General features: G+C 46.3%; 1 protein-coding gene across 2 annotated transcripts in view; it reads right to left on the bottom strand.

The window, feature by feature from the left end:
- OTUD7A (OTU deubiquitinase 7A) overlaps positions 1-5,105 on the bottom strand; it is a 445,034-nt gene extending 439,929 nt beyond the window's left edge. For both annotated transcript variants that reach the window (XM_075345683.1, XM_075345682.1), the window contains exon 1: positions 4,929-5,105. The gene's annotated coding sequence lies outside the window, so the exon portion shown is untranslated. The remainder of the gene's footprint in view (positions 1-4,928) is intronic.
- Between the last annotated feature and the right edge of the window lie 17,092 nt (positions 5,106-22,197).

The raw sequence follows: 22,197 nt of genomic DNA on the forward strand, positions 1-22,197 counted from the left end.
TGGTTTTAACCCTTTTCAAGGTGTAAAGCCCTGCAGTCATAAAAACAAGAGACAACTGTAGCTATTATGCCTTGAAATTCGTTGCCATTTCAGACCAACAAATGATATTACTCAATATCTCTGAACTTCATCTGCTGTAATGACACATAAAGGGTAACACAGGTCCAACATATTTTCCTCTGCGCATCTTCCACTTCGACAATCCTTGCATTTACAATCTCTATAACAATCCTCTTTAGATGGCTGATAACTTGTAGAACTGGGGGATCTCTTATAGGACCTAATCCAACTAAGTTATTTGGGTCTATCGCCTCCAGTTTGGGGTATTGTAAAAGAGAGTACATAGTCATAAATTAGAGGAAGGGGTCACAGAGATGTCTGCGTAGTCATTCTTCAGCGACCATTCAAAAGACGGCAGAAACACTATAATTAGGAAAGGGGGGGTCTGACAATGACTTGGTTTGTCACTTTGACTGAACACATGGTCCTGAGATGATGCTCTGATCACGGTGTGGTCCTTATCTTCACCACCCATTAACCAAGTATGGCAATGGCAAGCACCCTACAAGTGTATCGGCGGTCCGCTCTATAGTGGAAAACAGGATACAAACAATACAAAGTAGCAGCTTTCTTGTATTATTTGCTCTTCTATGTCACAATTGTTAGTAAATATGCTTCATTACCATTGAAAGGCTGGTTACAATGTATAAATACTGGAAATATATAACTGTGTGAACTACTCAGAGCAGTCATAAGAAAAGAAAAAAAAAAAGAAAAAGAAATATATATATATATATATATATATATATATATATATATATATATATATATATATATATATATATATATATATATAGCCAAACACCTAGGGGAACACAAAGTACATCCCATCATATAGCAAAGAATCTCTCCGTATACATAACCCTCTGAGTTGTCTACTTCTGACAAGTTGGAGAACAGATTTACCGGTTCCATTTAGTTATTCCACAGCTCTTCGACAAAAAGTTATAATCAATACACTTTGGAAACCAAAGGGGCCTAGTTGGTTATGATGTTTTGTGTGCATGTTTTTTTGTAATAGAGGAATAAACAAGGTTGTGTCACGTGTATAAGGACAGGCTCAGGATCAGAGTTCTCCATTACCATCCGAGACCATGCACATTTAAATATTACTATTTTCCTTTGGGCATTTTAGGGTTAATCCCTTCCCTGGTGCAGCAGCAGACTTGCTCAGCTGTCTTCGGTATAGCACTTCCAGGCTGTATTTAATCCCTCTGCTTCCTGAAGAGGTTGCTGGTTATTCAACTCAGTTTGGAGCTAGCCCAGGAGCAGAGAGGATGTGGTTGTTGCTGTCTGCTGTGGTTTGTCGATTGTTGTATGGTTTTGTTATTACCTCCTTTCCCTTGTTACCCCTACCCTTATACCTTTGGTTGCTCCCTGGTGTAGTTTTTAGGTGTGCATGAGGTTTTATTTTACCCCTGCCTGTTTTTCATATTTGGTGTTGTTTTTGGGATTTCCATCCTGGTCGATCCCCTGAATGGTGTGTGTGGTGGGGACTTGGTCATCAGAGCCAGGACAGGAGGCAGGGCCATGTCGGAGGCCTGGACCTCACTACCTTTAAGGGTACCTCCAGAGTTCAAGGATCCCAGTCTTAGGGTCTTCATAGGGCTTTTTGTATCCCCTGGCCATCCATTACACACCCGTCCCATTTACAGGTTGGAGCTATAACACAACACAAAGTGTGAACATAGCCCAAGGCTGGCCCTACACATCAAAACATCAGACAAATAGAGCGCCTTTATTGGGACTGGCCGATTATCTAGTATGTGAGGACACCTCAGTCTCGTAACATGCTGGACAGTTGGATTTCAACATACCATGTTCTGTTGTTCTTTAATAGAAGTAATCTTCAGAAAATGACCAATTGTTTAAATCAGGCTTTTATGTGAACCGTGTTTCTTAAACATTTGTGGCAATGTTTTTTTTTATACCTGGCAAAAACCTATATTAAAAATAAGAATCATGAATGATGAGTGAGCGCTACCATGCTCAGGGGCTCCGTACTCTTTAAGAGCCGTTGGATGCTCAGATGGGAACGACTATAGTACCGAGTATAATGGAAGTCAATGGACAACTCAAGCATTCTTCAGGAAAATCTAAAAAAATGCAAGAGTTCTCCACTTACTTCCATTATACTCAGGTGCTTGTGTCACGCCCATCCAAGCATCAACTGCTCTTACAGAGTACCGAGTACCTGAGCATGGTAGTGCTCGCTCATCACTAATCATTATGAGTACCGAGCACCCGAGCATGGTAGTGCTCACTTATCATTATGAGTACTGAGCACCCAAGCATGGTAGTGCTCGCTCATCACTAATCATTACGAATACTGAGCACCCGAGCATGGTAGTACTGACTGATCACTAATCATTATGAGTACCGAGCACCCAAGCATGGTAGTGCTCGCTCATCACTAATCATTACGAGTATTGAGCACCCGAGCATGGTAGTGCTCGCTCATCACTAATCATTACGAGTACTGAGCACCCGAGCATGGTAGTACTGACTGATCACTAATCATTACGAGTACTGAGCACCCAAGCATGGTAGTACTGACTGATCACTAATCATTATGAGTACCGAGAACCCGAGCATGGTAGTGCTCAATCATCACTAATCATTACGAGTACTGAGCACCCAAGCATGGTAGTGCTCGCTCATCACTAATCATTACTAGTACCAAGCACCCGAGCATGGTAGTGCTCGCTCATCACTAATCATTACTAGTACCGAGCACCCGAGCATTGTAGTACTGACTGATCACTAATCATTACGAGTACCGAGCACCCAAGCATTGTAGTGCTCGCTCATCACTAATCGTTACAAGTACCGAGCCCCCGAGCATGATAGGGCTCACTCATCACTAATCATTACAAGTATCGAGCACCCGAGCATGGTAGTGCTCGCTCATCACTAATCGTTATGAGTACCGAGCCCCCGAGCATGGTAGGGCTCACTCATCACTAATCATTACAAGTATCAAGTACCGAGCATGGTAGTGCTCGCTCATCATTAATTGTTACGAGTACCGAGCCCCCGAGCATGGTAGTACTGACTGATCACTAATCGTTACGAGTACCAAGCACCCGAGCATGGTAGTGCTCGCTCATCATTAATCGTTAAGAGTACCGAGCACCCGAGCATGGTAGTGCTCACTCATCACTATTATTAAATCTTACAAGTTTCACACTGGGACATTTTAGACTCAAACTTCCAACTGCTTCAGGAAAGTAACATGAACATTCGCCACAATAAAAGACGCTGCCCCATCTTCTGTAATGAAGCATCTAATTAGCGTGTGCAAGTCATTGTGAAGGGAGGGGAGAGGTCAGCTGTGACATCACCAATGAGGACTGGTGGATTCTCGGTTATCAGCTGTGTATAGAGGTGTCACCTGTCATTGTAAAGAAATTGTTGTAAACTCTGTGACAGGACAGGGAGAAGATAGCTGTTTATCCCCCCTTCTGAAAGAGGATATGTGCATACTTGTGTGCATGCGTATGGAGGAGATTTGGGAGCTATAGCTGTTGGCCAGAGGATATAATATACATGAGCAGCCTTGGAGAATATTCACACAAGACCCGTCATTCATCTAAGTGAATGGCTGCAGAGATCTATGAGATCTATACACATGCTACAAAAACAACCTCGATCACGTTTGGAAGGGATTTTTGAGAAATTTCGGCAATTTATCTACTAACTGAAATAATTAAGCCCCTCCTCACACAACCATGAAAAGTCTATATATAAATGAACCCAGCGGCGGATATCCCCTTAATACAATCTGGGCAGGGGCCCAAGAGGTAAGGGGGACACGTCCACCTCCAAAGCCGGTGGAGTTCTGCTCTATGTGGACAGCCGGGACCTATATAGTGATCTTGGACAGGGGCCCTCTACGGGCTGTGTGTGCTCCGGAGTGATCACCATGATGGGCGACATCCGCAGAAACATATCTGATTACACCGAAAGAGAAAGCTCCAAATGATCGATCGCAAAATGGAACAATGTACAACCGTAGAAGAATATGGTAAATCATTCCACACCACGAGACATCTCCAGGCCTCATGTACCATGGACAGTGCCCAGGCCACATACACTAAACAGATGCCGTCCGACATGCTACATACATTGTATACTATCACGTGGAGATCTGGTACCACTACCACGGTAGCCCAAGACCGGCGGGCATCTGCCAGTCATTCATTGCATTCAGCCAAAATGTATATGGACAATATTAACCTGACAAACCTCCCGGTCATATACTGGGTCAGGCTGGCACACAGCAGGTAGGGTTGCCACCTGGCTGGCAATTTTCTGTAGTGAAAACAGAGCCCAGTGGCACCATAATACATAGGGCAGACGTGTAGCAGGGCTCCTAGTACATTATACAGCGGGGAGTGATGACGGCGCTCACCATATACCCCAATATGACGAGAACATGTGACGCCGACAATGTGACCCCATATCAGCATCACGTGACACTACAAAAGATACCCAGGTATTCCAGTCAGCATCCATACCCCGGTGGTACGGTATACCATGTGACACCACAATGGATGTGCTAATAGGACACTATGGGGCTGACACATCCAGATGTTTCCATAGGATCCCATGATGTGACATGTGGGAGGATGGATGGTGACTGCTGCATCTGACATGTGATCACCACACATGATGAGATCCCATCACATATGACAGGGCTGGAGGTCACGGCACTGGCAGGGGTGCCCGGGCACTGCAGTGCCAACTCTCCATCCATCCAAGGTGATCACACAATGCGGAGTGACCAGGGATCGTGTCCCATCCCTGCACTGCAGCCCCAGGACCACAATGCCCAGCATCCCTGCACGGCTGCAGACACGGCTTACCCGGATCATGCGTCCTCCCCATCCTCCATGCATCGCATCTAGCTGCTGCAGCAGGCTCCAATCCCAGTCTCGTACACAGCACCGATCCCGTCTTACTTCACCCTGCAGAACCGAGAGACAGCCCCCTTGTCTTCAAGACGTGTGACATCACCGGGCTGGACTCCTCCCTCCCTCCGGGGCGCTACAACGCTATGAAGGAGAAAAACCGGTGAATGACACCAGCGAGCTCCGGGGCATTGGCTCAGCCACCTGTCTATCACCGCGCAATGGTCGTGAACACAAGCGCCCAGCAGGTGGCGCGCCAGAGCGAGCCAGCAACCAGGGGGCGGGGTCACGTGGGAGACAGGGAACGTGTGGCGACGTGTGGGCTGGGACAGAAGGCGAGCTGTGATTGGCTGGCGGTTTAAACCCCGTAAATACTCAGCTGGTACTGAGCGCCGCATCCTCCCAGGGACTGGTGTCTGCCCGGTCTCCAGTACCAGCCCGTGCCCGGCCTCCCGCGCACCATCCGGCTCCAGCCCTGCTATCGGAGCTGTGCTGTGCGCTGGATGAACGGCTTTCATTGTGTTTTAACCCATTCTGAGCCGAGATCTTGTTACTTTTTTTGTCTCCTTCGCTTCCTCTATTGATAGACTGTGCCCGTCCTCCTCTGCCAGCCTGTGCCCAGCCTTCACTGTCAGCCTGTGCCCAGCCTTCAGTGTCAATCTGTGCCTGGCCTCTTGAGCCCGGCTTCCTGTGCCATACCTCCATTGCCAGCCCTCCAGTGCCAGTGTACCGCCCCGCAGACTCGGCTGCGACCGCCGAGCCGCTCGGATCCGTGCTCGTACTGCGGGTGGTGGCTTGAGCCCCTCACAGACCCGGGGGTCACGTCGCTGTGCAAGGGAGTTGGCGCTACACGCGGGGACTTGGGTGAGGAGTTCCACGGCCGGGGACGCGGTGATTTGGGATGTAAGTTCGTGACGCCACCCACGAGTTGTGGTGATTGTAGACACCACCACTGCGGTGAAGGTACGGGGGTCCCGGGAGCGGTGTCATGGCGCAGCTAGGTGTTGACTCCGTGGGTAGGGGGTGTTGGTCCCGGGGCCTGGTTGACGAGGGCCGGGGTGCAGGGTGAAGTGTTGCGGTGCAGTGCGCGGCCTGATGGCACTGGTGTACTCACTATGACACAAGACACTGGAGTTTCTGGTAAACCAAACGGAGTGATGAACGGGGCCCGCAGCCGGCTGCAGCTTCTCCCAAATAGGTTGGTGGTTTCAGCCTTTATCCTGCACCTCTGTGTGTAAATGTTTGACTCCTATGCCTAGACACCGGTAGTCCGCTCCCCGACTTTTATATGCCGTAGGAGCCCATTTTCCCGCAGACGCTGGCCCTTTGGGTCTCTATGCCTTGGCGGTGACTTTACCCTGTATGGTTGGGCTGTTGTCTTCTAACGGGGCTTGTGTGGGATAGGTCCTTAAGTCCAGTCCGCAATCAGTTGATTTGACTCGGCCATGTCGGTTCAGGGCTTTGTACTGGGTCTGAGTACCCCTCCTGCTGCTCCGGTTTCCAATCAGTTCTCCGGTTCGGTACTGGCGGGCCATCGCCCGACCCGGGTCCCTACGGTTCCACCGGCTGTAATCCCAGCTCCTGCAGGCGGCCACCACCGTCTGCCTCCTTGCCAATGGCGACTGGGCTCCGACCCAGCCATCTGGTAGTCTCTTGGCAGGCCTGGACACAGGACTGCCCGTGAACTTGACTGCTCTCTACCTCCTCTAGACTGCTCTCCTCTTCAACTTGAACCTGACTGTGTGTTTTCCCGCCTCCAGGCCTGTGAACTCCTCGGTGGGTGGAGCCAACCGCCTGGCTCCGTCCCCCTGGTGTGGACATCAAACCTGGAGGGTGGTGACAAGGTTTTTAGTTTGACTGATGTCACCTAATCGGGGGGTGTGGTGTTGTGTGTGACTACCTGGGACGACCTGACTAGTCCATGGCGTCACACCAGCCTGTGCTGGGCCTCCAGGGCCTGCCTGTGCCAGGCCTCCAGTGCCAGTCTGCTGGCCTCCTGTCCCCGGTCTCCAGCGCCAGCCTGTGCCAGGCCTCTTGTGCCTGGTCTCCTGCCAGCCTGTGGCCAGCCTTCAGTGTCAGCCTGTGCCAGGTCTCCAGTGCCAGTGTGGCACCCAGGGGGCAGGGGTTTAACCTTACTTGTTGCTGGGCCAGTGATGCTGATCTCTGCAATGTCACAAGTGGCCTGGCCCAGTTTCGTGCCCCGAGGTGTCCACAATAAAAAGGGAGTAAGAGGTGGATGTTTGTCGTGACGCCCCCCGAGGTACGCCACCAAGGATTTAGCCGCCGCTGCTGTCGCTGTCCTCCAGGGCGGATGGTAATAGCAGCCGAGATGGTATCACTCCGCACAGGTGGAGCGGGCCCCAGGGAGGATGATGAGGGGAGTAGTGATGGTGGGCACCGAGGCGCGGGGTGGCGGTGCCGGTAATAACAGGCTAATACAGTCTCTGCAGTTCCAAGTAGTTTTTACTCACTGTTAAGCTGTGCACCCAGGTAGTACCCGTCACATGCTCTGATGGGCCCCGTTGAACCCGGATTCCTTTGGAGGTCAGTCCGATGTAGTGGTCGATGGGCCCTTCCCTTTAGCGCCGTGTAAATTGGATCCCTGTGGTTTGAAACTTTTTGTGGACCCCAGACCGTGTGGAGTGACACTCCTGTCCTGTTTGCAGGTGCCGCGGTTCCGCAATGGGGCCTGACACAGATCAAAGACCCAGAACCTATATGGCACTATGCTTCAGGCACTGTGTTGGCCAGGGAGACGTGCAATCTCCCCGTCCCGGCAGATTCTGGAAAACCAGCTTGAAACTTGATCTTCCCTAGGTTCCTGCACCCTGTGTCGCATCGGTCCAGAGGGAGCAATGAAGCTCTCCCCTTGGCAACCGTAAAAACTCCTCTGTCCCACCAGAGCCACCAGTAAAAACCGTCCGCTCACTTCCTTTCCTGCTGGAGAACTCTCCTCTAACTGTTGTGTTGGCTCCTAACTCCCCCTGGTGGCTGCTCCTCCCCAGGTCCCTTTCACTAGTGGGTGGCTGCTCCCCATGTTTGGAGACAGCCTTCAGACTCTACCCTAGCCCGGTCCCCAGTGGGGAGGGCATCTTGGTTGTGTGTTTGAGTTGTGTAAGTGGTGAAACCGGTACCAACCTCCTCTGGATCCAGGTCGGTCACTACACCCCAAGTTGGATGCAGTACCCTGTGGCGACCGAGGCCTCAGGGACGCCACACCAGCATGTGCCTAACCTCTTGTGCCTGGCCTCCAGTGCCAGACTGTGCCCGGTCTCCAGCACCTGGCCTCCTGTGCCAGCCTGTGCCTGGCCTCCTGTGCTGGGCTTCCAGTGCCAGCGTGTGCCCAGCCTCCAGTGCCAGCGTGTGCCCGGCCTCCCCTGCCAGCTTGTGCCCAGCCTCCAGTGCCAGCCTGTGGCCAGCCTCCAGGGCCTGGCCTCCTTTGCCCATCCTCCTGTGCTCACCTGTGCCTGGCCTCCTGTGCTGGGCTTCCAGTGCTAGCATGTGCCCAGCCTCCAGTGCCAGTGTGTGCCCGGCCTCCTCTGCCAGCCTGTGCGCAGACCTCCAGTGCCAGCCCTCCAGTGCCAGCCTGTGCCGACCCTCTTGTGCCTGGCCTCCAGGGCCTAGCCTCCTGTGCCCAGCCTCCTGTGCCCATCTGTGCCTGGCCTCTGAGCCGAGATCTTATTACTTCTTCCATGAGCCATAACTTTTAATTTTTCTGTCGACATAATCTTGTCAGGGTTTTTTGCAGGGTAAGTTATATTTTTAAAAGACACCATTCATTTTACCATATATTGTGCTCAAAAATAGTAAAAAAAAAAAATCCAAATTTGAAATTAAAATAAAAAACAATGGTAAAAATGACCTGTTTCCGTGGTTCTCCAAGCAGTTACCAAACTTGCATACATTTTTCTTATATGTTTGCGGTCAAATAAAATTTTGAACTTACGTCACAATTTCCTTTTGATAATGTGGAGTAGGGTCTTACATACAGTCATATGAAAAAGTTTGGGCACCCCTATTAATGTTAACCTATTTTCTTTATAACAATTTTGGTTTTTGCAACAGCTATTTCAGTTTTATATATCTAATAACTGATGGACTCAGTAATATTTCTGGATTGAAATGAGGTTTATTGTACTAACAGAAAATGTGCAATCCACATTTAAACAAAATTTGACCGGTGCAAAAGTATGGGCACCCTTATCAATTTCTTGATTTGAACACTCCTAACTACTTTTTACTGACTTACTAAAGCACTAAATTGGTTTTGTAACCTCATTGAGCTTTGAACTTTATAGGCAGGTGTATCCAATCATGAGAAAAGGTATTTAAGGTGGCCACTTGCAAGTTGTTCTCCTATTTGAATCTCCTATGAAGAGTGGCATGATGGGCTCCTCAAAACAACTCTCAAATGATCTGAAAACAAAGATTATTCAACATAGTTGTTCAGGGGAAGGATACAAACAGTTGTCTCAGAGATTTAAACTGTCAGTTTCCACTGTGAGGAACATAGTAAGGAAATGGAAGAACACAGATACCGTTCTTGTTAAGCCCAGAAGTGGCAGGCCAAGAAAAATATCAGAAAGGCAGAGAAGAAGAATGGTGAGAACAGTCAAGGACAATCCACAGACCACCTCCAAAGACCTGCAGCATCATCTTGCTGCAGATGGTGTCAATGTGCATCGATCAACAATACAGTGCACGTTGCACAAGGAGAAGCTATATGGAAAAGTGATGCGAAAGAAGCCGTTTCTGCAAGCACGCCACAAACAGAGTCACCTGAGGTATGCAAAAGCACATTTGGACAAGCCAGTTACCTTTTGGAAGAAGGTGCTGTGGACTGATGAAACAAAGCTTGAGTTGTTTGGTCATACAAAAAGGCGTTATGCATGGAGACAAAAAACACGGCATTCCAAGAAAAGCACTTGTGTGTGGTGTTTGGGGACACTGGGGCCTGCTTCAGGCGGCACCTGGGAAGTGACCCAAAAGAAACAAGGAACAGTCCTGGCCTCTGGCCGTAAATGGGCACCCGCACCACAAGTCCCAGCAACCCTTCCCCTTTATTAGACAGGCGGCTGCAGTGCAAAGTAGTGCCCTAGGGCTGTGCTGCAGCCTGAAGGCAGGAACTGCCACGACTGCTGCAGCACCCCGCCGCCCATCTAACAACCCCTGAAAGAAAGAAAAACCCACAACGGTCACAGAAATAACTTGAATCTGACAAAAGTAATAATAAAAAAAAAATCTATGAAAATGAAGAAATGATAATCAGACATTACTTTTGAATCATTCTTCCACAGAAATGTTTAAAAAATAAAATTCATGAAATAGACCTGGGCAGAAATGATGGTACCCCTAAAAATAATGTAGCAAAAGGGACATGGCAAATCAAGGTATGTCCACTAATTAGCATCACAGGTGTCTACAATCTTGTAATAAGTCAGTTGGTCTGTATTTAGGGCTAAAGATACTCACTTTGCTGTTTGGTGACGTGCTGTGTACCACACTCAACATGGACCAGAGGAAGCAAAGGAAAGAGTTGACTCAGGAGATTAGAAAGACAATTAAAGACAAGCATGTTAAAGGTAAAGGTCATAAGACCATCTCCAAGCAGCTTGATGTTCCTGTGACTACAGATGCACATATTATTCAGAAATTTAAGATCCATGGGACTGTAGCCACCATCCCTGGACATGGCCACAGGAGGAAAATTGATGACAGTGAGACAGATAATATGAATGGTAATAAAAGAGAACAGAGAAACTTCTAAAGAGATTAAAGTTGAACTTCAAGCTCAAGGAACATCCCTGTCAGATTGCACCATCCATCATTGTTTGAGCCAAAGTGAACTTCATGGGAGACGACCAAGGAGGATACCATTGTTGAAAAGAAATCATAAAAAAGCTAGACTGGAATTTGCCAAACTACATGTTGACAAGCCACAAAGCTTCTGGGAGACTGTCCTATGGACAGATGAGACAAAAATTGAACTTTTTGGCAAGGCACATCAGCTCTATGTTCACAGATGGAGAAATGAAGCATATCAAGAAAAGAACACTGTCCCTACTGTGAAACATGGAGGAGGCTCTGTTATGTTCTGGGGCCACTTTGCTGCATCTGGCAAAGGGTTTCTTGAATCTGTGCAGGGTACAATAAAATCTCAAGACTATCAAGGGATTCTAGAGAGAAATGTGCTGCACAGTGTCAGAAAGCTTGGTCTCAGTCGCAGGTCATGGGTCTTGCAACAGGATAATGACCCAAAGCATACAGCTAAAAACACCCAAGAATGGCTAAGAGGAAAACATTGGACTATTCTGAAGTGGGCTTCTATGAGCCCTGACCTAAATCCTATTGAGTATCTTTGGAAAGAGCTGCAACATGCCATCTGGGAAAGGCAACCTACAAACACAAGACAACTGGAGCAGTTTGCTTTTGAGGAGGGGCCAAAATACCTATTGAGATGTGCAGACGTCTCATTGACAGTTACAGGAATCGTTTGATTGCAGTGATTGCCTCCAAAGGTTGTGCAACAAAATATTAAGGTAAGGAACCATCATTTCTTTCCAGGCCTATGTCATGAGTTTTATTTTTTTAAAAAATTCAGTGGAAGCAGAAAAGTATATGTCTAACTTTCATTTGTTCATTTTTATAAAAAAAATGTATTCATCATTACTTTTATCAGACTCAAGTTATTTCTGTGACCATTGTGGGTTTTTCTTTCATTAAACGAGGGGTACCAACAATTCTGACCACATGTGTGTATTATGTAAGGCGGGCTGTAAGGTTTATTGTACCATTTTGGGAGATGTGACAAATGGCAAATCTTATATTGCAACTAGAAGGTTGCCCAATTCTAACGTATCGGGTAGTCTAGAATGTGTATGTAGGGTAGCAGATTGAATAATAATATAATCAGCAAGTCTTGAATAATGATGGTTCATTTCTTGCTCGTTGGTCTCCCGCTGTGCAGCACGCATCGGGGTATTTGACAGTGAGAGACCAACGATCTGAATGGGCAGGGAGCCGGCGTACACTGGTAACCATGTTACACAATTGGGTAACTATGCAAAGCGCTTTGCTTAGTTACCCGATGTGTACCATGGTTACCAGCGTACGCCGGCTCAAGCACACATGTGCCGGGAGCCGGGGGTAAGGTGGTAACCATGGTACACATTGGGTAACTAACGAAAGCGCTTTCCATAGTTACAGGATTGTGTACCATTTGTTACCAGCGTACGTCGGTAAGCTGATAATCATGGTACACATTGGGTAACTATGCAAAGCGACAGTGCTGGTTTATTTTTTGCTTGTTGGTCTCCTGCTGTGCAGCACGCATCGGCGTGTTTGACAGTGGGAGACCAATGATCTGAATGGGCAGGGAGTCGGGGTAATCTAGTAACCATGGTACACATCGGGTAACTATGCAAAGTGGTTTCCATAGTTACCCAATGTGTACACTGGTTAACCCCTTAACGACCCATGACGTACTAGATACGTCATGGATCGTGTTCCGGTAAGCCCCGCCCCCTGCCGCCGGCGGGCGGCGGCGATCGGCGCACATATCAGCTGTTATCAACAGCTGATATGTGTGCCTGCTAGCCGCGGGTGGAATCGCTTCCACCCGCGGCCATTAACCCCTTACATTTCGCTGCCAAAGTCTTGGCAGCGATATGTTCATGGGCGCCGCCATGACAGTGACTTACCCCGCCCCCGCCGGAAGTCACGTGACATGATCACGTAACTTTCGGCGGTTGCCATGGTAGCACAGGGTCATGTGATGACGCCTGTGGCTAACATGAGTCACTTCCTCTCAATGCCGGAATACAGCCGGCATTGAAAGTGAAGCAGCAAATCTGCAGTTCTCAGCTCTGTAGCTGAGATCTGCAGATTGTGCAAAGCGATCGGATTGCTGATCGCAATAGCCCCCTAGGGGGACTAGTAAAATAAAAAAAAAAAGTAAAAGAAAAAGTTTTAAAAAATTAAAAAAAAATAAAAAAACCTAAAAGTTCAAATCACCCCCCTTTCACCCCATTGAAAATTAAAGGGTTAAAAAAATAAAAAATACACACATATTTGGTATCGCCGCGTTCAGAAATGCCCGATCTATCAAAATATAAAATCAATGAATCTGATCAGTAAACGGCGTAGCGGCAAAAAAATTCCAAATGCCAAAATTACGTTTTTTGGTCGCCGCAAATTTTGCGCAAAATGCAATAACAGGCGATCAAAACGTAGCATCTGCGCAAAAATGGTACCGTTAAGAACGTCAGGTCAAGACGCAAAAAATAAGCCATCACTGAGCCTCAGATCCTGAAAAATGAAAACGCTACGGGTTTTGGAAAATGGCGCAAAACGTGCGCCACGTTTTTCGGACAAGCTTGTGAATTTTTTTTAACCCCTTAGATACAAGTAAACCTATACATGTTTGGTGTCTATAAACTCGCACCGACCTGAGGCATCATACCCACACATCAGTTTTACCATATAGTGAACACGGTGAATAAAATATCCCAAAAACTATTGTACAATCCCACTTTTTTTGCAATTTTTCCGCACTTGGAATTTTTTTGCCGTTTTCCAGTACACTATATGGTAAAACTTATGGTTTCATTTAAAAGTACAACTCGTCCCGCAAAAAACAAGCCCTCATATGGCAAGATTGATGGAAAAATAAAAAAGTTATGCCTCTCGGAAGAAGGGGAGCAAAAAACAAAAACGCAAAAACGGAAAGTGCCCGGGGGCTGAAGGGGTTAACAGCGTACGCCGGCTCGGCACACGTGTGCCAAGAGTCGGGGTAAGCTAGTAACCATGTTACACATTGGGTAACTAAGCAAAGCGGTTTCTATAGTTACCCGATGTGTAACATGGTTACCAGCGTACGCCGGCTCCGGCACACGTGTGCCGGGAGCCGGGGTAAGCTAGTGGTTTCACACATCCGGCTTTTCTTGACTTTGCCGGATGCTGCGCGCCCCAGAGAAAATATGGGTCTTTTTAATAAAAATATTCTCTATATTTACTTCTCTCCAGCGATGTTGTCTCCGGCTCTGCTGCCTCTCGCTCCTTATCGCCGCTCATTATACTCACTGAATATTCAGTGCCCTGAGGAGCTGGAAGCAGGAACAGCGCTGGGGACTTCAGTGCCGGGGACCGCATCGCTGGGTGAGTGTACAGCAGAGTATGTGTGTGTGTGTGTGTGTGTGTGTACATGCATGTGCGCTATGTGTGTATGCGCACGGTGTATCCATGTGTGTCTGCTGTGTGTGTATACATGCATGTGCGCTATGTGTGTATGCGCTCGGTGTATCTATGTGTGTCTGCTATGTGTGTATATGTGCTCAGTGTGTGTGTGTGTGTGTGTGTGTATACATGCATGTGCGCTGTGTGTATGCGCTCGGTGTATCCATGTGTGTCTGCTGTGTGTGTGTATACATGCATGTGCGCTATGTGTGTATGCGCTCGGTGTATCTATGTGTGTCTGCTATGTGTGTATATGTGCTCAGTGTGTGTGTGTATACATGCATGTGCGCTGTGTGTATGCGCTCGGTGTATCAATGTGTGTCTGCTATGTGTGTATATGTGCTCAGTGTGTATGTGTATATACATGCATGTGCGCTGTGTGTATGCGCCCAGTGTATCCATGTGTGTCTGCTATGTGTGTATATGTGCTCAGTGTGTGTGTGTATATACATGCATGTGCGCTGTGTGTATGCGCCCAGTGTATCCATGTGTGTCTGCTATGTGTGTATATGTGCTCAGTGTGTGTGTGTATATACATGCATGTGCGCTGTGTGTATGCGCCCAGTGTATCCATATGTGTCTGCTATGTGTGTATATGTGCTCAGTGTGTGTGTGTATATACATGCATGTGCTATGTGTGTATGCGCCCAGTGTATCCATGTGTGTCTGCTATGTGTGTATATGTGCTCAGTGTGTGTGTATACATGCATGTGTGCTATGTGTGTATGCGTCGGTGTATCCATGTGTGTCTGCTATGTGTGTGTGTGTGTGTGTAACCGTACACTGTACAGGACAGTGGCTGCGCCTCAACTTCCTGGTCACATGAAAACACATGATCGGAGGTTGTCGCGCGGCAACTGTAGTGTACACAGTGCATGGGAGCGCGCCGGATGCGACAGTGGAGAAAAGCTAAGCGACAGTGCTGACGTGTGCCGGGAGCCGGGGTAAGCTAGTAACCATCTTACACATCGGTAACTAAGGAAAGCGGTTTCTATAGTTACCCGATGTGTACTATGGATACCAGCCTACGCCGGCTCCGGCACACGTGTGCTAGTGGCTTTTCTCCATTTTGTCTTGCGGTGTGGGCTTCGGGTGCTGCAGCAGTCACCTGGGTGTCGGGCGTCTCCGTGTGGGTTCGGGGAATGCGTGCGGGGGGATGGGGCCAGGGCGAGCATCCAAAGCGTGAGGGGGCGGGGCCTGGCCAAGCGTCCAATGCGTGCAGGGTGCCGGGGCGAGCGGCCAATCCATGGGGAGGCGGGGCCAGGGCGAGCCGAGCGGCCAATCCGTGCTGGGGGGGCGGGGCCATGCCGAGGCCAGCGGCCAATCCGCTGGTTGTCACCGTAAGGACACAATTTTGCAGCAAGACAGACAGACAGACAGAATAAGGCAATTATATTTATAGATACATTTTATTTATTTTAAGTTGTTTTCCTTATGGAGTTACTTAATTTATACATTAATAGATTGAACGTTGAGACTACTCTTTTGATGTTGCTTTGACAAAACTATTGATATACTTATGTGCTGATTACGTGCGTTTTTGATGCATTCCGCCGTCGAAACACTAAAAATGCATGTACGTGTTTACTGGTAGATTTTCCTCTGATTGTTCCACTACTGGTTTTAACTTACAAATACTGAGGTAAAAAAAACACCGAATACTTAACGTGTGAATGTGGCCTAATGTTTCAATATTGCAGTTCATATTGAAATTACCTGACCCCTGTGAAGCCGTATGCTGGACTTCATGGGAGTACAAACATGCCTGGAAATGGGGTCTTTATCAGACCCCTGTCTGCCGCGGCAACCCATCAGCACGCCACAAAGTCAACTGAACCATTTAAAGGCTGCTCTGATCGCTGCTGTAAGGCCACGTTCACACGCTGAGTATTTGGTGAGTTTTTTACCTCAGTATTTCTAAGCTAAAACCAGGAATAGAACAATCAAAGGAAAAGTGTAATAGAAACACGTCACCACTTCTGTATTTACCATCCACACCTGGTTTTGCCTTTCAAATACTGAGATAAAATACTCACCAAATACTGAACGTGTGACCATGGCCTTTTTGTATTTTTTTAGTACAAAAAGTCATGTGTTGCACAATAACGTGTTTTGAAAAATGCAACTTTTTAACTGCCGCATGTACAATTGTCACGGGCGGGGAGGGGACGCTGCGCTCACCACGCTCGGGTCCGGTGCTGCTGCTCGGTCAGTGGCTCGAGCGGTGGGCCGGATCCCGGGGACTCGAGCGGCGCTCCTTGCCCGTGAGTGAAAAAGGGAATGGTTTTGGGGATTTATTGTCCGCGACGCCACCCACGGCTGTGGTGAGGTTGTGACACCACCGCTGCTCTGGACGGGGATCCCGGGAGCGATGACAGGGAGCAGCTTGGATGTTGTTTTTCCCCTCCGTGGGTATTGGGGTTGGTTGTCCCGGGGCTCGGTGAGGGAGGGATGGCAGGCGGGTTACGGGGCCTGGTGAAGTGCAGGGTCGCGGGGGCAGCGCGGTGCCGAACGGCACAGTGGTACTCACTCAGCCAATGATGAATGCAAAGTCTCCGGTAAAACAAACGGCTGGATGGACAGGTCCCACAGACGGCTGCGGTGGTTCTTCTCCCGGTAGGTTGGCGGTGACTGCCTTTCCCTGCATCTGTGTTATGTTCTCGGTTCTGGTGGCTTCCCACCGGTAACCCGCTCCCCAGCTTGGATAGAGGCTGAGGGAGCCCCTTTTGCCCGCAGGCTCTGGCCCTGGGAACTGTAGCCTTGGCGGTGACTGTATTTCCCTTCACGGTTTGAGCTGTTGCCTTCAATCAGGTCTTGACTGCTGGGAAACCCCGGAGGTTCCCTTTGCTAACGGATTTGACCGGTTTTATGGCGACTCCTAGCCTGGTCGGGGTCCGTAGGCTCTGCCGAATGGTGCTGGCTTCTCTTCGCTCCCCGATCCGGTACCGGCGGGCCACCGCCTGTCCCCGATCCTTACGGTTCACATCAATCAGCCTCTCCTGCAGACGGTCACCACCGTCTGCCAACCTTGCTGTATGTGCCCGGGCCACGCACCCGGACACGGTCAGTCTGCTCCGCTACCACTTCACTCCTCAACTCAACAAACTCAAAACTCATCTCTCCTCTCCTACCTTTTCCCGCCTCCAGGACTGTGAACTCCTCGGTGGGTGGGGCCAACCGCCTGGCTCCACCCCCTGGTGTGGACATCAGCCCCTGGAGGGAGGCAACAAGGATTTTTGTTTGACCTAGATGTGTTTTTTACCTCAGTATTTCTAAGCTAAAACCAGGAATGGAACAATCAAAGGAAAAGTGTAATAGAAACACATCACCACTTCTGTATTTATCATCCACACCTGGTTTTGCCTTTCAAATACTGAGATAAAATACTCACCAAATACTGAACGTGTGACCATGGCCTTTTTGTATTTTTTTAGTACAAAAAGTCATGTGTTGCACAATAACGTGTGTTGTAAAATGCAACTTTTTAACTGCCGCATGTACAATCACTCAGAAAGCAGGGGCGTTAAGTAAAGTTTTTCCAAATTTTGTAACTTTTCATGAATCTGTCAAAAACATCTGGAAGAGCCACACGGATGTAAAAATCAGAAAACTAAACAAAAGGCGCAAAGCTTTTGATGAATTTTGTTACAAAGTCATAAATTGAGGGGTATTCATGCCAAAAACCTGGCAATGAATGCAATGTTGAATTGGGCCCATGGGGCTCTGGTGTAAGCACCCCATCTCTATAACTCATGGGTATCGATTTATCAACAGACGCACGACTTCTTGAAGAAAAAACAAAGAGATTAATTTTAAGAGATTGAATTGTCATATGCCCTTCTAGAACCTATAGCCAGTTGGAATGTGCACAGCTCTTAACCCCTTCATGACAGCGGCCGTGTCCCTGCATTTGATGTGGACCCGCATCTTTACTGGCACTTGACAGCTGCTCAATAACTATAGCAAAAAGTAAAAAACAAAAGTACAAATCATCTCCCTTTTCCCCAATAATAAAAATAACACAATAAACCATCCACATATTTTGGTATTGCCACGTTCAGAAATTCCCGTCCTATCACAATATAAAATAAATTAATCTAATCGTTAAACAGCGTAACGAGAGAACAAATCAAATTGCTAGAATTACGTTTATTTGGTTGACGCCACATTGCAATAAAATAATAAAATGCAATGAGGCAATCAAAACATGACATCCTCCCCAAAATGGTATCAGTAAAAAACGTCATCTCATGACGCAAAAAGAATGTTTCAGTTCTCAAAAAATGGTGCCAAAAGCTATTTGTTTTTTTTTTACATATTTCTGAATTTTTTCACCACTTAAATAATTAAAGAAAAATAATACATTTGGTATCTACGTACTTGTACTGATCTGGGGAATCATATTACCTGGTCAGTTTTACTATATAGTGAACATGGTAAATAATAATAATAATAATAATAATAATAATAATAATAATAAAAACTGTGGAATTGCACTTTGTTTTGCAGTTTCACCGCACTTGGAATTTTTTACCATTTTCCAGTACACTGTGTTCCAAAGTTTAATAATATTATTAAATATAATAATATTGAAAAAAAAATAAAAACTTATAGCACTTACTTGAAAGTAGGGGAGGAAAAAACAAAAACAGAAAATCAATGGAGAGTGAAGGGGTTAATAAAATAAGCGAATATTTAAGACAGTTCTGCACCAGAATACAAAATGACAGCAATAAAGATGGTGTAGATTCCAGCTTCAAAGTGCACCAACATTCTGGTGTACATTATAGTAAACTTAATGTGCGGCTGTCATGAAGGCCCGTTTGCTAAGCCCCATCCACTTATAGGGCTACTACAAATACTTGTTAAATTTTGGCCAAATGTGCAATTCAGTTTTAACTTTTCGACACCACAGAATGCCGTAGAGGGTTTGATAAATTCGCCCCATACTGTGATTTTCAAAATAGGAGAGTGTTAATACTGTACATGGCAAACTTTGTTTTGACCTAGTTCCCTGACATTCTCTAAATAATATAAATGTAATATGTTATTTCCGAATGTGTTTATTTACTGTGCTAAATGAATATAAGAGTTTATAATCTTGCTTGACTTTGAAACTTAATGAATTGCCTCAACGTCTTCCTCCTTCCCTTTCTCCTCCCCTTTATATTCCCTAACTCCATCCATTCCCTCCTCCCCTCCAATACCCCTCCCCATCCACTTTTAGCCTACCCTTTCTTCCCTTCCTCTTCCCCTTCTTTGTTCTTTCAACAATATTTTAAATACTTCAATTACCCCCTCCCCTGTTATTGTAAACCCCTTAAAATTTAATAAAGTATACAAAATAGGAGAGTGTTAAAAACTATTAAAGCCATATTCATCACATAGTATTGTTCAGAATTGTTTATACGTCGTGTGCAAAGATGTTTGTTGAATTTTCTTTACCTAATTTTCAGCTTTGCCCAACACCTGGTCGTCTAATGGTTAGACGGAGACCTGGAGAGGCGTACAAGCCACAGTGTCTTGCACCCACTGTGACATTTGGTGGAGGATCAGTGATGATCTGGGGATGCTTTAGCAAGGCTGGAATTGGGCAGATTAAACTTTGCAAAGGACGTATGAATCAAGCCACATACAAGGTTATCCTGGAAAAAACAGTTGCTTCCTTCTGCTCAGGCAATGTTCCCCAACTCTTAGGACTGGTTTTTGCAGCAGGACAATGTGCCATGCCACACAGCTAGGTCAATCAATGTGTGGATGAAAGACCACCACATCAAAACCCTGTCATGGCCAGCTAATCTACAGATCTGAACCTCATTGAAAACCTCTGGAATGTTATCAAGAAGAAGATGGATAGTCACAAGCCATCAAACAAAGAAGATCACCCAAAAGCAGGGTGAAAGACTGGTGGAAAGCATGCCAAAACGCATGAAAGCTGTGATTAAAAATCATGGTTATTCCACAGAATATTGATTTCTGAACTCTTCCTGAGTTAAAACATTATTAATATTGTTGTTTGTAAATGATTATAACTTTTTTTTCTTTGCATTATTTGAGGTGTCTGAAAGCAATGCATTTTTTTGTTATTTTGAACATTTCTTATTTTCAGAAAATAAATACAAAATTTTTGCTTGGAAATTCTTAGACATGTCAGTAGTTTATAGAATAAAAGAACAATTTACATTTTACTCAAAAAATATACCTATAAAGAGAAAAATCAGAAAAACTGAATATTTGGAAGTAGTCTCTTAATTTTTGCCAGAGCTATGAAGTGTGTCCACCCATATCCTGTCCACCGCCATTAACTTGAGAACGGCAGCAGCTAAAGGCATAGTGGTGTCTAGGTATAGTAAAGTAGTCATGCGCTAGGCAATGAAACCACCTAGAAATGCTATGATTAAAATGTGTAAAACTCACAAGGCTGCAGACGTGAAGCGATACCTCATGGAGACCTTCCTACAAGTCATTGGGTATGGTGGCTGCAGGGAGTGGCCTCCACGCTCACCTGACCTGACCCCATTGGCCTTCTTTCTGTGAGGTCACATCAAACAGCAGGTGTATGCGACCCCTCCACCAACACTGCAGGACCTACGATGACATATCACAGATGCTTGTGCAAACGTGTCCCCTACCATATTGCACAACGTGCAGCAAGATAGAGTATGCTGTCCAGAGTCCAGATGTGCATTGCAGCTGACGGTGGCCACTTTGAGCATCAAAGTTAAATGAGCGCCATATGCGTGACCAGCATTCAATGTTTTGGGAGGTCATGGGTTTCATATCATAGCATTTCTGTATGCAAGGTGTTGATTCGTATTAACTCGATGATGCCCTACAACTTTGTAATTCACTTTTTGTCTCTATCTCGTTCCGTTTTAAAGATAAAAATGCTAACTCCGTTGTTTTCCACCAAGTGGAGCTATAGGTGGTTTCATTGTGTAGCGCATGGCTACTTTACTATACCTAGACACCACTTCTACGCCTATAGCTGCCGCCGTTCTCAAGTTAATGGCGGTGGACAGGATATGGGTGGACACACTGTACATACATATATATGTAATATATATATATATATATATATACAATGAAAACAGGGGTTCTCTTGCCGGTTTCCCATGCTGGTACTATATTCACTTCAAACTGGACTGGCAGCACCTTTACACATGTGGACAGGTGCGTATCTGTACGTGATGTGAAATATATGAGAAAAAAATAAGTCGCACATTTAGCCTTTTTTGTGTTCACCTGCTGATCTTGTAGGTTTTTAAAACCCAGAAAAGATGCCGTTTAGAGTAGGACCCAGCAAAGAAGGGTGCCGTGAAGGGACGCTGGGCTAGTATTACAATGGCCATTTTAATATTCTAAATACCTCCAAAAATATTTATCAGGTAGAATTTATTGTGGTTTTTCATAGTGTGCAACTGTTATTTTTTGTATGTATGTATATATATGTATGTTTATATATGTATTTGTATTTTTTGTATGTATGTATATACAGTGCCTACAAGTAGTATTCAACCCCCTGCAGATTTAGCAGGTTTACACATTCGGAATTAACTTGGCATTGTGACATTTGGACTGTAGATCAGCCTGGAAGTGTGAAATGCACTGCAGCAAAAAAGAATGTTTTTTTTTTTTTGTTTTTTTTTTTTAAATTGTGAAAAGTTTATTCAGAGGGTCATTTATTATTCAACCCCTCAAACCACAAGAATTCTGTTTGGTTCCCCTAAAGTATTAAGAAGTATTTCAGGCACAAAGAACAATGAGCTTAACATGTTCGGATTAATTATCTCTTTTTCCAGCCTTTTCTGACTAATTAAGACCCTCCCCAAACTTGTGAACAGCACTCATACTTGGTCAACATGGGAAAGACAAAGGAGCATTCCAAGGCCATCAGAGACAAGATCGTGGAGGGTCACAAGGCTGGCAATGGGTACAAAACCCTTTCCAAGGAGTTGGGCCTACCTGTCTCCACTGTTGGGAGCATCAT

The sequence above is a fragment of the Anomaloglossus baeobatrachus genome, chromosome 4 (genome assembly GCF_048569485.1).
Source record: "Anomaloglossus baeobatrachus isolate aAnoBae1 chromosome 4, aAnoBae1.hap1, whole genome shotgun sequence".
Classification (NCBI taxonomy): domain Eukaryota; kingdom Metazoa; phylum Chordata; class Amphibia; order Anura; family Aromobatidae; genus Anomaloglossus; species Anomaloglossus baeobatrachus.